Source organism: Hyla sarda, unplaced genomic scaffold (assembly GCF_029499605.1).
Source record: "Hyla sarda isolate aHylSar1 unplaced genomic scaffold, aHylSar1.hap1 scaffold_850, whole genome shotgun sequence".
NCBI lineage: Eukaryota > Metazoa > Chordata > Amphibia > Anura > Hylidae > Hyla > Hyla sarda.
Window position 1 is genome coordinate 48507 of NW_026610878.1, and position 16603 is coordinate 65109.

Here is a 16603-nt window from a genome sequence, read left to right on the forward strand (position 1 = left end):
CCGCTGTTGGAGCGTCCAGGCACAGGACTTCTGCTGCTGCTGACTAAATGGCCTCCTTAATTGGATCATTTGAGTAGCCAGCACACCTGTGCAGGTAGGGCATGACATGATAGGCAGCTGCCTTGATAGCGGGTGGGTGCTGAATGTTCCTAATTGACAAAATAAGATTAATGCTTATGAAGAAATATAAAATCTCATCCCTTCCCCAATATCGCGCCACACCCCTACCCCTTAATTCCCTGGTTGAACTTGATGGACATATGTCTTTTTTCGACCGTACTAACTATGTAACTATGTAACATAACATGGGGGGGTCTCCTGGCTGTTCACACAGGTGTGTCATTGCTGTACATTGACCATGCATTGCTTCTGTGGTATTGCAAAGGCAAAGACAAATGCTTCCAGCCATCCATTGCACTAATGGATTGGTCATCAGCTGGCTGTCTATGTCCCGCATCAATATAGACCAAAGTACAGAGGGTTAGGCTATGCTATAGTGCACCTACCTGATGCATCAGAAGGTGCGAGGCCCTTGCTAAATTCTGTGCACAGACTTTGAGATCTATGCTTTAGACTGTATCTAAACCTGCTCCAACATGGACTGACATTCTGGCCTACTTTCAGCCGATGCGACTTGTCTGTCGCTGAACAGTCGCTTTTTATGTATTCAGCACCTATGTATAATGTTGTAAAAATGCTCTAGAAGCTAAAGTCGCAGAAATGTCACACATATTTGGCCTGCAACTTTCTGTGCGACAAATTCAGACAGGAAAAATCAGTATAAATCCTTAGAAAATTATCCCCCAGTGTCTCCATCTGCTGGCGGTATTGAATAAGCATTGCTGCACTGATGGGGTATGCATTAGACGAAAAAAAAGAAGAAAAAGAAGAATAATACGCCCAGAAAAGAGGCGAAAAGGAGAAAAACGTAAAAAAACGTGAAAAAAAAGTAAGAGGAAGAGAAGGGAAAAAAAGGTGGAAATGGGTTTAAAAGTGATTTCGGCGGAGAAATATATATATATATATATATATATATATATATATATATATATATATACGCGCACACACACACATATATATAAACGTATTCTCCGTTGAGATATTGCAGCCGCTGCTGTGTCCAGGCCCAGGAGCCTTAGCACTGTGCTGTGATGTCACTCAATACCACTGACATCACTAGGTGTAAACAACATCTCTCCTTTGCTGTGTATGTGACTATGGAGCTGTTTGGTGATGTCGTCTATTATGGCCTTCATAGAAGCAACAGGAGATTGTTGCATCCATCTAGAACCCTCAGAACTACAGTGCTATGATGTCACTCACTTCCACAGGCCTTGCAGAGTGTAAACAACAACAACCCAGCTTTGTCGTGTATGTAACCATAGGGATTGTGATGTCACCTAGAACCTTCACAGCAGCGACAGCTTTATGAGGAGCATCAGCACTGCTCTGCCTGAGCAGAACCATCACCGCCATAGGTTGTCAAATAACCCGGATTTAACCCACACAGGTAAGTCCAATGGGGTGCAGGCATGTCCTCTATGCTTACAGCTTCCCGTGGGTGTTGGTTTGATACCGTTTGGGGACAGCCAAGGAGGCATCTGCAGGCAACAAAGGTAGGTGTGTGCTTGTGTGTGTGTTTCCTATGCAGATCCTAAGCCCAGTGTCACATGCAAGTAGGAGGAGTAAGAAGGGTTCCTGGCAAATCCGGGTTATGGATTGCATTTAAAAAGGCCCCGTGGGAGTGCAATGGGCCCCTGTCTTGCTGCTTAGCAATAATGGTATGGGTTTAGGTTCTGCTGTGTGTACTGGTGGTTGACTGCCCCCCAGCCCAGAGTGTGCATGGAAAATTGTCTGGCAGCCTCCCTGACAGCAAGCAGTGATAGTGCCCATGAAGGGGACCTTGTTGGGCCCGCCCCTTTCACGGTTATCGCTTCTCGGCCTTTTGGCTAAGATCAAGTGTAGTATCTGTTCTTATCAGTTTAATATCTGATACGTCCCCTATCTGGGGACCATATATTAAATGGATTTTTGAGAACGGGGGCCGATTTCGAAGCTTGCTTCCGTCGCCCTATGCATTGACCCGATATGGCAGTATCTTCGGGTACAGTGCACCACCCCCTTACAGGGTTAAAAAGAAAGATTCCTACTTTCATTGCTACCTGCTTGCTGGCTAGCCAGCTAGCCAGCCCTGTGGGCCTTGCTGCTGCTGCTGCTGCTGCTGCAGCCAAAAAACAAAAGGTGGTGCTGCTGCTGCTTCTGCTGCTTCTGCTTGTGTCTGGCCGCTGTTGGAGCGTCCAGGCACAGGACTTCTGCTGCTGCTGACTAAATGGCCTCCTTAATTGGATCATTTGAGTAGCCAGCACACCTGTGCAGGTAGGGCATGACATGATAGGCAGCTGCCTTGATAGCGGGTGGGTGCTGAATGTTCCTAATTGACAAAATAAGATTAATGCTTATGAAGAAATATAAAATCTCATCCCTTCCCCAATATCGCGCCACACCCCTACCCCTTAATTCCCTGGTTGAACTTGATGGACATATGTCTTTTTTCGACCGTACTAACTATGTAACTATGTAACATAACATGGGGGGGTCTCCTGGCTGTTCACACAGGTGTGTCATTGCTGTACATTGACCATGCATTGCTTCTGTGGTATTGCAAAGGCAAAGACAAATGCTTCCAGCCATCCATTGCACTAATGGATTGGTCATCAGCTGGCTGTCTATGTCCCGCATCAATATAGACCAAAGTACAGAGGGTTAGGCTATGCTATAGTGCACCTACCTGATGCATCAGAAGGTGCGAGGCCCTTGCTAAATTCTGTGCACAGAGACTTTGAGATCTATGCTTTAGACTGTATCTAAACCTGCTCCAACATGGACTGACATTCTGGCCTACTTTCAGCCGATGCGACTTGTCTGTCGCTGAACAGTCGCTTTTTATGTATTCAGCACCTATGTATAATGTTGTAAAAATGCTCTAGAAGCTAAAGTCGCAGAAATGTCACACATATTTGGCCTGCAACTTTCTGTGCGACAAATTCAGACAGGAAAAATCAGTATAAATCCTTAGAAAATTATCCCCCAGTGTCTCCATCTGCTGGCGGTATTGAATAAGCATTGCTGCACTGATGGGGTATGCATTAGACGAAAAAAAAGAAGAAAAAGAAGAATAATACGCCCAGAAAAGAGGCGAAAAGGAGAAAAACGTAAAAAAACGTGAAAAAAAAGTAAGAGGAAGAGAAGGGAAAAAAAGGTGGAAATGGGTTTAAAAGTGATTTCGGCGGAGAAATATATATATATATATATATATATATATATATATATATATATATATACGCGCACACACACACATATATATAAACGTATTCTCCGTTGAGATATTGCAGCCGCTGCTGTGTCCAGGCCCAGGAGCCTTAGCACTGTGCTGTGATGTCACTCAATACCACTGACATCACTAGGTGTAAACAACATCTCTCTTTGCTGTGTATGTGACTATGGAGCTGTTTGGTGATGTCGTCTATTATGGCCTTCATAGAAGCAACAGGAGATTGTTGCATCCATCTAGAACCCTCAGAACTACAGTGCTATGATGTCACTCACTTCCACAGGCCTTGCAGAGTGTAAACAACAACAACCCAGCTTTGTCGTGTATGTAACCATAGGGATTGTGATGTCACCTAGAACCTTCACAGCAGCGACAGCTTTATGAGGAGCATCAGCACTGCTCTGCCTGAGCAGAACCATCACCGCCATAGGTTGTCAAATAACCCGGATTTAACCCACACAGGTAAGTCCAATGGGGTGCAGGCATGTCCTCTATGCTTACAGCTTCCCGTGGGTGTTGGTTTGATACCGTTTGGGGACAGCCAAGGAGGCATCTGCAGGCAACAAAGGTAGGTGTGTGCTTGTGTGTGTGTTTCCTATGCAGATCCTAAGCCCAGTGTCACATGCAAGTAGGAGGAGTAAGAAGGGTTCCTGGCAAATCCGGGTTATGGATTGCATTTAAAAAGGCCCCGTGGGAGTGCAATGGGCCCCTGTCTTGCTGCTTAGCAATAATGGTATGGGTTTAGGTTCTGCTGTGTGTACTGGTGGTTGACTGCCCCCCAGCCCAGAGTGTGCATGGAAAATTGTCTGGCAGCCTCCCTGACAGCAAGCAGTGATAGTGCCCATGAAGGGGACCTTGTTGGGCCCGCCCCTTTCACGGTTATCGCTTCTCGGCCTTTTGGCTAAGATCAAGTGTAGTATCTGTTCTTATCAGTTTAATATCTGATACGTCCCCTATCTGGGGACCATATATTAAATGGATTTTTGAGAACGGGGGCCGATTTCGAAGCTTGCTTCCGTCGCCCTATGCATTGACCCGATATGGCAGTATCTTCGGGTACAGTGCACCACCCCCTTACAGGGTTAAAAAGAAAGATTCCTACTTTCATTGCTACCTGCTTGCTGGCTAGCCAGCTAGCCAGCCCTGTGGGCCTTGCTGCTGCTGCTGCTGCTGCTGCAGCCAAAAAACAAAAGGTGGTGCTGCTGCTGCTTCTGCTGCTTCTGCTTGTGTCTGGCCGCTGTTGGAGCGTCCAGGCACAGGACTTCTGCTGCTGCTGACTAAATGGCCTCCTTAATTGGATCATTTGAGTAGCCAGCACACCTGTGCAGGTAGGGCATGACATGATAGGCAGCTGCCTTGATAGCGGGTGGGTGCTGAATGTTCCTAATTGACAAAATAAGATTAATGCTTATGAAGAAATATAAAATCTCATCCCTTCCCCAATATCGCGCCACACCCCTACCCCTTAATTCCCTGGTTGAACTTGATGGACATATGTCTTTTTTCGACCGTACTAACTATGTAACTATGTAACATAACATGGGGGGGTCTCCTGGCTGTTCACACAGGTGTGTCATTGCTGTACATTGACCATGCATTGCTTCTGTGGTATTGCAAAGGCAAAGACAAATGCTTCCAGCCATCCATTGCACTAATGGATTGGTCATCAGCTGGCTGTCTATGTCCCGCATCAATATAGACCAAAGTACAGAGGGTTAGGCTATGCTATAGTGCACCTACCTGATGCATCAGAAGGTGCGAGGCCCTTGCTAAATTCTGTGCACAGACTTTGAGATCTATGCTTTAGACTGTATCTAAACCTGCTCCAACATGGACTGACATTCTGGCCTACTTTCAGCCGATGCGACTTGTCTGTCGCTGAACAGTCGCTTTTTATGTATTCAGCACCTATGTATAATGTTGTAAAAATGCTCTAGAAGCTAAAGTCGCAGAAATGTCACACATATTTGGCCTGCAACTTTCTGTGCGACAAATTCAGACAGGAAAAATCAGTATAAATCCTTAGAAAATTATCCCCCAGTGTCTCCATCTGCTGGCGGTATTGAATAAGCATTGCTGCACTGATGGGGTATGCATTAGACGAAAAAAAAGAAGAAAAAGAAGAATAATACGCCCAGAAAAGAGGCGAAAAGGAGAAAAACGTAAAAAAACGTGAAAAAAAAGTAAGAGGAAGAGAAGGGAAAAAAAGGTGGAAATGGGTTTAAAAGTGATTTCGGCGGAGAAATATATATATATATATATATATATATATATATATATATATATATATATATACGCGCACACACACACATATATATAAACGTATTCTCCGTTGAGATATTGCAGCCGCTGCTGTGTCCAGGCCCAGGAGCCTTAGCACTGTGCTGTGATGTCACTCAATACCACTGACATCACTAGGTGTAAACAACATCTCTCCTTTGCTGTGTATGTGACTATGGAGCTGTTTGGTGATGTCGTCTATTATGGCCTTCATAGAAGCAACAGGAGATTGTTGCATCCATCTAGAACCCTCAGAACTACAGTGCTATGATGTCACTCACTTCCACAGGCCTTGCAGAGTGTAAACAACAACAACCCAGCTTTGTCGTGTATGTAACCATAGGGATTGTGATGTCACCTAGAACCTTCACAGCAGCGACAGCTTTATGAGGAGCATCAGCACTGCTCTGCCTGAGCAGAACCATCACCGCCATAGGTTGTCAAATAACCCGGATTTAACCCACACAGGTAAGTCCAATGGGGTGCAGGCATGTCCTCTATGCTTACAGCTTCCCGTGGGTGTTGGTTTGATACCGTTTGGGGACAGCCAAGGAGGCATCTGCAGGCAACAAAGGTAGGTGTGTGCTTGTGTGTGTGTTTCCTATGCAGATCCTAAGCCCAGTGTCACATGCAAGTAGGAGGAGTAAGAAGGGTTCCTGGCAAATCCGGGTTATGGATTGCATTTAAAAAGGCCCCGTGGGAGTGCAATGGGCCCCTGTCTTGCTGCTTAGCAATAATGGTATGGGTTTAGGTTCTGCTGTGTGTACTGGTGGTTGACTGCCCCCCAGCCCAGAGTGTGCATGGAAAATTGTCTGGCAGCCTCCCTGACAGCAAGCAGTGATAGTGCCCATGAAGGGGACCTTGTTGGGCCCGCCCCTTTCACGGTTATCGCTTCTCGGCCTTTTGGCTAAGATCAAGTGTAGTATCTGTTCTTATCAGTTTAATATCTGATACGTCCCCTATCTGGGGACCATATATTAAATGGATTTTTGAGAACGGGGGCCGATTTCGAAGCTTGCTTCCGTCGCCCTATGCATTGACCCGATATGGCAGTATCTTCGGGTACAGTGCACCACCCCCTTACAGGGTTAAAAAGAAAGATTCCTACTTTCATTGCTACCTGCTTGCTGGCTAGCCAGCTAGCCAGCCCTGTGGGCCTTGCTGCTGCTGCTGCTGCTGCTGCAGCCAAAAAACAAAAGGTGGTGCTGCTGCTGCTTCTGCTGCTTCTGCTTGTGTCTGGCCGCTGTTGGAGCGTCCAGGCACAGGACTTCTGCTGACTAAATGGCCTCCTTAATTGGATCATTTGAGTAGCCAGCACACCTGTGCAGGTAGGGCATGACATGATAGGCAGCTGCCTTGATAGCGGGTGGGTGCTGAATGTTCCTAATTGACAAAATAAGATTAATGCTTATGAAGAAATATAAAATCTCATCCCTTCCCCAATATCGCGCCACACCCCTACCCCTTAATTCCCTGGTTGAACTTGATGGACATATGTCTTTTTTCGACCGTACTAACTATGTAACTATGTAACATAACATGGGGGGGTCTCCTGGCTGTTCACACAGGTGTGTCATTGCTGTACATTGACCATGCATTGCTTCTGTGGTATTGCAAAGGCAAAGACAAATGCTTCCAGCCATCCATTGCACTAATGGATTGGTCATCAGCTGGCTGTCTATGTCCCGCATCAATATAGACCAAAGTACAGAGGGTTAGGCTATGCTATAGTGCACCTACCTGATGCATCAGAAGGTGCGAGGCCCTTGCTAAATTCTGTGCACAGACTTTGAGATCTATGCTTTAGACTGTATCTAAACCTGCTCCAACATGGACTGACATTCTGGCCTACTTTCAGCCGATGCGACTTGTCTGTCGCTGAACAGTCGCTTTTTATGTATTCAGCACCTATGTATAATGTTGTAAAAATGCTCTAGAAGCTAAAGTCGCAGAAATGTCACACATATTTGGCCTGCAACTTTCTGTGCGACAAATTCAGACAGGAAAAATCAGTATAAATCCTTAGAAAATTATCCCCCAGTGTCTCCATCTGCTGGCGGTATTGAATAAGCATTGCTGCACTGATGGGGTATGCATTAGACGAAAAAAAAGAAGAAAAAGAAGAATAATACGCCCAGAAAAGAGGCGAAAAGGAGAAAAACGTAAAAAAACGTGAAAAAAAAGTAAGAGGAAGAGAAGGGAAAAAAAGGTGGAAATGGGTTTAAAAGTGATTTCGGCGGAGAATATATATATATATATATATATATATATATATATATATATATATACGCGCACACACACACATATATATAAACGTATTCTCCGTTGAGATATTGCAGCCGCTGCTGTGTCCAGGCCCAGGAGCCTTAGCACTGTGCTGTGATGTCACTCAATACCACTGACATCACTAGGTGTAAACAACATCTCTCCTTTGCTGTGTATGTGACTATGGAGCTGTTTGGTGATGTCGTCTATTATGGCCTTCATAGAAGCAACAGGAGATTGTTGCATCCATCTAGAACCCTCAGAACTACAGTGCTATGATGTCACTCACTTCCACAGGCCTTGCAGAGTGTAAACAACAACAACCCAGCTTTGTCGTGTATGTAACCATAGGGATTGTGATGTCACCTAGAACCTTCACAGCAGCGACAGCTTTATGAGGAGCATCAGCACTGCTCTGCCTGAGCAGAACCATCACCGCCATAGGTTGTCAAATAACCCGGATTTAACCCACACAGGTAAGTCCAATGGGGTGCAGGCATGTCCTCTATGCTTACAGCTTCCCGTGGGTGTTGGTTTGATACCGTTTGGGGACAGCCAAGGAGGCATCTGCAGGCAACAAAGGTAGGTGTGTGCTTGTGTGTGTGTTTCCTATGCAGATCCTAAGCCCAGTGTCACATGCAAGTAGGAGGAGTAAGAAGGGTTCCTGGCAAATCCGGGTTATGGATTGCATTTAAAAAGGCCCCGTGGGAGTGCAATGGGCCCCTGTCTTGCTGCTTAGCAATAATGGTATGGGTTTAGGTTCTGCTGTGTGTACTGGTGGTTGACTGCCCCCCAGCCCAGAGTGTGCATGGAAAATTGTCTGGCAGCCTCCCTGACAGCAAGCAGTGATAGTGCCCATGAAGGGGACCTTGTTGGGCCCGCCCCTTTCACGGTTATCGCTTCTCGGCCTTTTGGCTAAGATCAAGTGTAGTATCTGTTCTTATCAGTTTAATATCTGATACGTCCCCTATCTGGGGACCATATATTAAATGGATTTTTGAGAACGGGGGCCGATTTCGAAGCTTGCTTCCGTCGCCCTATGCATTGACCCGATATGGCAGTATCTTCGGGTACAGTGCACCACCCCCTTACAGGGTTAAAAAGAAAGATTCCTACTTTCATTGCTACCTGCTTGCTGGCTAGCCAGCTAGCCAGCCCTGTGGGCCTTGCTGCTGCTGCTGCTGCTGCTGCAGCCAAAAAACAAAAGGTGGTGCTGCTGCTGCTTCTGCTGCTTCTGCTTGTGTCTGGCCGCTGTTGGAGCGTCCAGGCACAGGACTTCTGCTGCTGCTGACTAAATGGCCTCCTTAATTGGATCATTTGAGTAGCCAGCACACCTGTGCAGGTAGGGCATGACATGATAGGCAGCTGCCTTGATAGCGGGTGGGTGCTGAATGTTCCTAATTGACAAAATAAGATTAATGCTTATGAAGAAATATAAAATCTCATCCCTTCCCCAATATCGCGCCACACCCCTACCCCTTAATTCCCTGGTTGAACTTGATGGACATATGTCTTTTTTCGACCGTACTAACTATGTAACTATGTAACATAACATGGGGGGGTCTCCTGGCTGTTCACACAGGTGTGTCATTGCTGTACATTGACCATGCATTGCTTCTGTGGTATTGCAAAGGCAAAGACAAATGCTTCCAGCCATCCATTGCACTAATGGATTGGTCATCAGCTGGCTGTCTATGTCCCGCATCAATATAGACCAAAGTACAGAGGGTTAGGCTATGCTATAGTGCACCTACCTGATGCATCAGAAGGTGCGAGGCCCTTGCTAAATTCTGTGCACAGACTTTGAGATCTATGCTTTAGACTGTATCTAAACCTGCTCCAACATGGACTGACATTCTGGCCTACTTTCAGCCGATGCGACTTGTCTGTCGCTGAACAGTCGCTTTTTATGTATTCAGCACCTATGTATAATGTTGTAAAAATGCTCTAGAAGCTAAAGTCGCAGAAATGTCACACATATTTGGCCTGCAACTTTCTGTGCGACAAATTCAGACAGGAAAAATCAGTATAAATCCTTAGAAAATTATCCCCCAGTGTCTCCATCTGCTGGCGGTATTGAATAAGCATTGCTGCACTGATGGGGTATGCATTAGACGAAAAAAAAGAAGAAAAAGAAGAATAATACGCCCAGAAAAGAGGCGAAAAGGAGAAAAACGTAAAAAAACGTGAAAAAAAAGTAAGAGGAAGAGAAGGGAAAAAAAGGTGGAAATGGGTTTAAAAGTGATTTCGGCGGAGAAATATATATATATATATATATATATATATATATATATATATATATATACGCGCACACACACACATATATATAAACGTATTCTCCGTTGAGATATTGCAGCCGCTGCTGTGTCCAGGCCCAGGAGCCTTAGCACTGTGCTGTGATGTCACTCAATACCACTGACATCACTAGGTGTAAACAACATCTCTCCTTTGCTGTGTATGTGACTATGGAGCTGTTTGGTGATGTCGTCTATTATGGCCTTCATAGAAGCAACAGGAGATTGTTGCATCCATCTAGAACCCTCAGAACTACAGTGCTATGATGTCACTCACTTCCACAGGCCTTGCAGAGTGTAAACAACAACAACCCAGCTTTGTCGTGTATGTAACCATAGGGATTGTGATGTCACCTAGAACCTTCACAGCAGCGACAGCTTTATGAGGAGCATCAGCACTGCTCTGCCTGAGCAGAACCATCACCGCCATAGGTTGTCAAATAACCCGGATTTAACCCACACAGGTAAGTCCAATGGGGTGCAGGCATGTCCTCTATGCTTACAGCTTCCCGTGGGTGTTGGTTTGATACCGTTTGGGGACAGCCAAGGAGGCATCTGCAGGCAACAAAGGTAGGTGTGTGCTTGTGTGTGTGTTTCCTATGCAGATCCTAAGCCCAGTGTCACATGCAAGTAGGAGGAGTAAGAAGGGTTCCTGGCAAATCCGGGTTATGGATTGCATTTAAAAAGGCCCCGTGGGAGTGCAATGGGCCCCTGTCTTGCTGCTTAGCAATAATGGTATGGGTTTAGGTTCTGCTGTGTGTACTGGTGGTTGACTGCCCCCCAGCCCAGAGTGTGCATGGAAAATTGTCTGGCAGCCTCCCTGACAGCAAGCAGTGATAGTGCCCATGAAGGGGACCTTGTTGGGCCCGCCCCTTTCACGGTTATCGCTTCTCGGCCTTTTGGCTAAGATCAAGTGTAGTATCTGTTCTTATCAGTTTAATATCTGATACGTCCCCTATCTGGGGACCATATATTAAATGGATTTTTGAGAACGGGGGCCGATTTCGAAGCTTGCTTCCGTCGCCCTATGCATTGACCCGATATGGCAGTATCTTCGGGTACAGTGCACCACCCCCTTACAGGGTTAAAAAGAAAGATTCCTACTTTCATTGCTACCTGCTTGCTGGCTAGCCAGCTAGCCAGCCCTGTGGGCCTTGCTGCTGCTGCTGCTGCTGCTGCAGCCAAAAAACAAAAGGTGGTGCTGCTGCTGCTTCTGCTGCTTCTGCTTGTGTCTGGCCGCTGTTGGAGCGTCCAGGCACAGGACTTCTGCTGCTGCTGACTAAATGGCCTCCTTAATTGGATCATTTGAGTAGCCAGCACACCTGTGCAGGTAGGGCATGACATGATAGGCAGCTGCCTTGATAGCGGGTGGGTGCTGAATGTTCCTAATTGACAAAATAAGATTAATGCTTATGAAGAAATATAAAATCTCATCCCTTCCCCAATATCGCGCCACACCCCTACCCCTTAATTCCCTGGTTGAACTTGATGGACATATGTCTTTTTTCGACCGTACTAACTATGTAACTATGTAACATAACATGGGGGGGTCTCCTGGCTGTTCACACAGGTGTGTCATTGCTGTACATTGACCATGCATTGCTTCTGTGGTATTGCAAAGGCAAAGACAAATGCTTCCAGCCATCCATTGCACTAATGGATTGGTCATCAGCTGGCTGTCTATGTCCCGCATCAATATAGACCAAAGTACAGAGGGTTAGGCTATGCTATAGTGCACCTACCTGATGCATCAGAAGGTGCGAGGCCCTTGCTAAATTCTGTGCACAGACTTTGAGATCTATGCTTTAGACTGTATCTAAACCTGCTCCAACATGGACTGACATTCTGGCCTACTTTCAGCCGATGCGACTTGTCTGTCGCTGAACAGTCGCTTTTTATGTATTCAGCACCTATGTATAATGTTGTAAAAATGCTCTAGAAGCTAAAGTCGCAGAAATGTCACACATATTTGGCCTGCAACTTTCTGTGCGACAAATTCAGACAGGAAAAATCAGTATAAATCCTTAGAAAATTATCCCCCAGTGTCTCCATCTGCTGGCGGTATTGAATAAGCATTGCTGCACTGATGGGGTATGCATTAGACGAAAAAAAAGAAGAAAAAGAAGAATAATACGCCCAGAAAAGAGGCGAAAAGGAGAAAAACGTAAAAAAACGTGAAAAAAAAGTAAGAGGAAGAGAAGGGAAAAAAAGGTGGAAATGGGTTTAAAAGTGATTTCGGCGGAGAATATATATATATATATATATATATATATATATATATATATATATATACGCGCACACACACACATATATATAAACGTATTCTCCGTTGAGATATTGCAGCCGCTGCTGTGTCCAGGCCCAGGAGCCTTAGCACTGTGCTGTGATGTCACTCAATACCACTGACATCACTAGGTGTAAACAACATCTCTCCTTTGCTGTGTATGTGACTATGGAGCTGTTTGGTGATGTCGTCTATTATGGCCTTCATAGAAGCAACAGGAGATTGTTGCATCCATCTAGAACCCTCAGAACTACAGTGCTATGATGTCACTCACTTCCACAGGCCTTGCAGAGTGTAAACAACAACAACCCAGCTTTGTCGTGTATGTAACCATAGGGATTGTGATGTCACCTAGAACCTTCACAGCAGCGACAGCTTTATGAGGAGCATCAGCACTGCTCTGCCTGAGCAGAACCATCACCGCCATAGGTTGTCAAATAACCCGGATTTAACCCACACAGGTAAGTCCAATGGGGTGCAGGCATGTCCTCTATGCTTACAGCTTCCCGTGGGTGTTGGTTTGATACCGTTTGGGGACAGCCAAGGAGGCATCTGCAGGCAACAAAGGTAGGTGTGTGCTTGTGTGTGTGTTTCCTATGCAGATCCTAAGCCCAGTGTCACATGCAAGTAGGAGGAGTAAGAAGGGTTCCTGGCAAATCCGGGTTATGGATTGCATTTAAAAAGGCCCCGTGGGAGTGCAATGGGCCCCTGTCTTGCTGCTTAGCAATAATGGTATGGGTTTAGGTTCTGCTGTGTGTACTGGTGGTTGACTGCCCCCCAGCCCAGAGTGTGCATGGAAAATTGTCTGGCAGCCTCCCTGACAGCAAGCAGTGATAGTGCCCATGAAGGGGACCTTGTTGGGCCCGCCCCTTTCACGGTTATCGCTTCTCGGCCTTTTGGCTAAGATCAAGTGTAGTATCTGTTCTTATCAGTTTAATATCTGATACGTCCCCTATCTGGGGACCATATATTAAATGGATTTTTGAGAACGGGGGCCGATTTCGAAGCTTGCTTCCGTCGCCCTATGCATTGACCCGATATGGCAGTATCTTCGGGTACAGTGCACCACCCCCTTACAGGGTTAAAAAGAAAGATTCCTACTTTCATTGCTACCTGCTTGCTGGCTAGCCAGCTAGCCAGCCCTGTGGGCCTTGCTGCTGCTGCTGCTGCTGCTGCAGCCAAAAAACAAAAGGTGGTGCTGCTGCTGCTTCTGCTGCTTCTGCTTGTGTCTGGCCGCTGTTGGAGCGTCCAGGCACAGGACTTCTGCTGCTGCTGACTAAATGGCCTCCTTAATTGGATCATTTGAGTAGCCAGCACACCTGTGCAGGTAGGGCATGACATGATAGGCAGCTGCCTTGATAGCGGGTGGGTGCTGAATGTTCCTAATTGACAAAATAAGATTAATGCTTATGAAGAAATATAAAATCTCATCCCTTCCCCAATATCGCGCCACACCCCTACCCCTTAATTCCCTGGTTGAACTTGATGGACATATGTCTTTTTTCGACCGTACTAACTATGTAACTATGTAACATAACATGGGGGGGTCTCCTGGCTGTTCACACAGGTGTGTCATTGCTGTACATTGACCATGCATTGCTTCTGTGGTATTGCAAAGGCAAAGACAAATGCTTCCAGCCATCCATTGCACTAATGGATTGGTCATCAGCTGGCTGTCTATGTCCCGCATCAATATAGACCAAAGTACAGAGGGTTAGGCTATGCTATAGTGCACCTACCTGATGCATCAGAAGGTGCGAGGCCCTTGCTAAATTCTGTGCACAGACTTTGAGATCTATGCTTTAGACTGTATCTAAACCTGCTCCAACATGGACTGACATTCTGGCCTACTTTCAGCCGATGCGACTTGTCTGTCGCTGAACAGTCGCTTTTTATGTATTCAGCACCTATGTATAATGTTGTAAAAATGCTCTAGAAGCTAAAGTCGCAGAAATGTCACACATATTTGGCCTGCAACTTTCTGTGCGACAAATTCAGACAGGAAAAATCAGTATAAATCCTTAGAAAATTATCCCCCAGTGTCTCCATCTGCTGGCGGTATTGAATAAGCATTGCTGCACTGATGGGGTATGCATTAGACGAAAAAAAAGAAGAAAAAGAAGAATAATACGCCCAGAAAAGAGGCGAAAAGGAGAAAAACGTAAAAAAACGTGAAAAAAAAGTAAGAGGAAGAGAAGGGAAAAAAAGGTGGAAATGGGTTTAAAAGTGATTTCGGCGGAGAAATATATATATATATATATATATATATATATATATATATATATATATATACGCGCACACACACACATATATATAAACGTATTCTCCGTTGAGATATTGCAGCCGCTGCTGTGTCCAGGCCCAGGAGCCTTAGCACTGTGCTGTGATGTCACTCAATACCACTGACATCACTAGGTGTAAACAACATCTCTCCTTTGCTGTGTATGTGACTATGGAGCTGTTTGGTGATGTCGTCTATTATGGCCTTCATAGAAGCAACAGGAGATTGTTGCATCCATCTAGAACCCTCAGAACTACAGTGCTATGATGTCACTCACTTCCACAGGCCTTGCAGAGTGTAAACAACAACAACCCAGCTTTGTCGTGTATGTAACCATAGGGATTGTGATGTCACCTAGAACCTTCACAGCAGCGACAGCTTTATGAGGAGCATCAGCACTGCTCTGCCTGAGCAGAACCATCACCGCCATAGGTTGTCAAATAACCCGGATTTAACCCACACAGGTAAGTCCAATGGGGTGCAGGCATGTCCTCTATGCTTACAGCTTCCCGTGGGTGTTGGTTTGATACCGTTTGGGGACAGCCAAGGAGGCATCTGCAGGCAACAAAGGTAGGTGTGTGCTTGTGTGTGTGTTTCCTATGCAGATCCTAAGCCCAGTGTCACATGCAAGTAGGAGGAGTAAGAAGGGTTCCTGGCAAATCCGGGTTATGGATTGCATTTAAAAAGGCCCCGTGGGAGTGCAATGGGCCCCTGTCTTGCTGCTTAGCAATAATGGTATGGGTTTAGGTTCTGCTGTGTGTACTGGTGGTTGACTGCCCCCCAGCCCAGAGTGTGCATGGAAAATTGTCTGGCAGCCTCCCTGACAGCAAGCAGTGATAGTGCCCATGAAGGGGACCTTGTTGGGCCCGCCCCTTTCACGGTTATCGCTTCTCGGCCTTTTGGCTAAGATCAAGTGTAGTATCTGTTCTTATCAGTTTAATATCTGATACGTCCCCTATCTGGGGACCATATATTAAATGGATTTTTGAGAACGGGGGCCGATTTCGAAGCTTGCTTCCGTCGCCCTATGCATTGACCCGATATGGCAGTATCTTCGGGTACAGTGCACCACCCCCTTACAGGGTTAAAAAGAAAGATTCCTACTTTCATTGCTACCTGCTTGCTGGCTAGCCAGCTAGCCAGCCCTGTGGGCCTTGCTGCTGCTGCTGCTGCTGCTGCAGCCAAAAAACAAAAGGTGGTGCTGCTGCTGCTTCTGCTGCTTCTGCTTGTGTCTGGCCGCTGTTGGAGCGTCCAGGCACAGGACTTCTGCTGCTGCTGACTAAATGGCCTCCTTAATTGGATCATTTGAGTAGCCAGCACACCTGTGCAGGTAGGGCATGACATGATAGGCAGCTGCCTTGATAGCGGGTGGGTGCTGAATGTTCCTAATTGACAAAATAAGATTAATGCTTATGAAGAAATATAAAATCTCATCCCTTCCCCAATATCGCGCCACACCCCTACCCCTTAATTCCCTGGTTGAACTTGATGGACATATGTCTTTTTTCGACCGTACTAACTATGTAACTATGTAACATAACATGGGGGGGTCTCCTGGCTGTTCACACAGGTGTGTCATTGCTGTACATTGACCATGCATTGCTTCTGTGGTATTGCAAAGGCAAAGACAAATGCTTCCAGCCATCCATTGCACTAATGGATTGGTCATCAGCTGGCTGTCTATGTCCCGCATCAATATAGACCAAAGTACAGAGGGTTAGGCTATGCTATAGTGCACCTACCTGATGCATCAGAAGGTGCGAGGCCCTTGCTAAATTCTGTGCACAGACTTTGAGATCTATGCTTTAGACTGTATCTAAACCTGCTCCAACATGGACTGACATTCTGGCCTACTTTCAGCCGATGCG

At 46.0% G+C, this 16603-nt stretch overlaps 7 non-coding genes across 7 annotated transcripts; all 7 read left to right on the top strand.

Moving 5' to 3' along the window:
* The first annotated feature begins 1929 nt into the window (after positions 1-1929).
* On the top strand, positions 1930-2120 carry LOC130347757 (U2 spliceosomal RNA). Its single transcript, XR_008885630.1, has one exon. It is a non-coding gene; the product is annotated as a U2 spliceosomal RNA (small nuclear RNA).
* Positions 2121-4212: 2092 nt separating this feature from the next.
* LOC130347758 (U2 spliceosomal RNA) lies at positions 4213-4403 on the top strand. Its single transcript, XR_008885631.1, has one exon. It is a non-coding gene; the product is annotated as a U2 spliceosomal RNA (small nuclear RNA).
* A 2095-nt stretch (positions 4404-6498) lies between these two features.
* LOC130347759 (U2 spliceosomal RNA) lies at positions 6499-6689 on the top strand. Its single transcript, XR_008885632.1, has one exon. It is a non-coding gene; the product is annotated as a U2 spliceosomal RNA (small nuclear RNA).
* A 2082-nt stretch (positions 6690-8771) lies between these two features.
* Positions 8772-8962, top strand: LOC130347760 (U2 spliceosomal RNA). Its single transcript, XR_008885633.1, has one exon. It is a non-coding gene; the product is annotated as a U2 spliceosomal RNA (small nuclear RNA).
* A 2091-nt stretch (positions 8963-11053) lies between these two features.
* LOC130347761 (U2 spliceosomal RNA) lies at positions 11054-11244 on the top strand. The gene has a single exon (XR_008885634.1). It is a non-coding gene; the product is annotated as a U2 spliceosomal RNA (small nuclear RNA).
* A 2090-nt stretch (positions 11245-13334) lies between these two features.
* Positions 13335-13525, top strand: LOC130347764 (U2 spliceosomal RNA). The gene has a single exon (XR_008885636.1). It is a non-coding gene; the product is annotated as a U2 spliceosomal RNA (small nuclear RNA).
* A 2093-nt stretch (positions 13526-15618) lies between these two features.
* On the top strand, positions 15619-15809 carry LOC130347765 (U2 spliceosomal RNA). The gene has a single exon (XR_008885637.1). It is a non-coding gene; the product is annotated as a U2 spliceosomal RNA (small nuclear RNA).
* Positions 15810-16603: the final 794 nt, after the last annotated feature.